Consider the following 420-nt stretch of genomic DNA (forward strand, 5'->3'; position numbering starts at 1 on the left):
ACTAACCCCGCGTTACTGTGTGCCCCGCGTTCCCCTACAACCTGATCATCCTGTTTTGCAGCGGAAGTGTGTACTATGAGGAAGAGAAGAGAAAGAAGGGAGGAGCAAAAGTTAGCTGTTGAATGTTTGCCTAGCTTTAAACCTTTTAGGCCTTGTTTATCTTTTATATGTGTCACACATATGATTTAAAACTAAACTGGATAGATTTATTGCATGTTACGTGTCATTTAGTTTCTATCATCTCACTGTAAAGCACTAAGTTCCTCTGTTTCGAGCTTCTTAGGATGCAGAACACTAGAGCTACGATCAGGACTGCAGAAAGGTTGGTGTAGTGTTAATAGTGAGAATGTGCATGTGTGTTCATGTGCTTGCCTGTGTGCACTACACTCTTAAAAATAAAGGTGCTTCACGATGCCATAG

At 41.4% G+C, this 420-nt stretch overlaps 1 protein-coding gene across 1 annotated transcript in view; it reads left to right on the forward strand.

Annotated features, from left to right (window-relative positions):
* Nucleotides 1-130: 130 nt before the first annotated feature.
* The window catches only part of LOC107574631 (uncharacterized), a 9007-nt gene continuing 8717 nt past the window's right edge, over nt 131-420 (forward strand). Inside the window, exon 1 of the mRNA XM_016261069.1 lies at nt 131-322. The gene's annotated coding sequence lies outside the window, so the exon portion shown is untranslated. The remainder of the gene's footprint in view (nt 323-420) is intronic.

The sequence above is a fragment of the Sinocyclocheilus grahami genome, unplaced genomic scaffold (genome assembly GCF_001515645.1).
Source record: "Sinocyclocheilus grahami isolate Dianchi unplaced genomic scaffold, SAMN03320097.WGS_v1.1 scaffold2293.1, whole genome shotgun sequence".
NCBI lineage: Eukaryota > Metazoa > Chordata > Actinopteri > Cypriniformes > Cyprinidae > Sinocyclocheilus > Sinocyclocheilus grahami.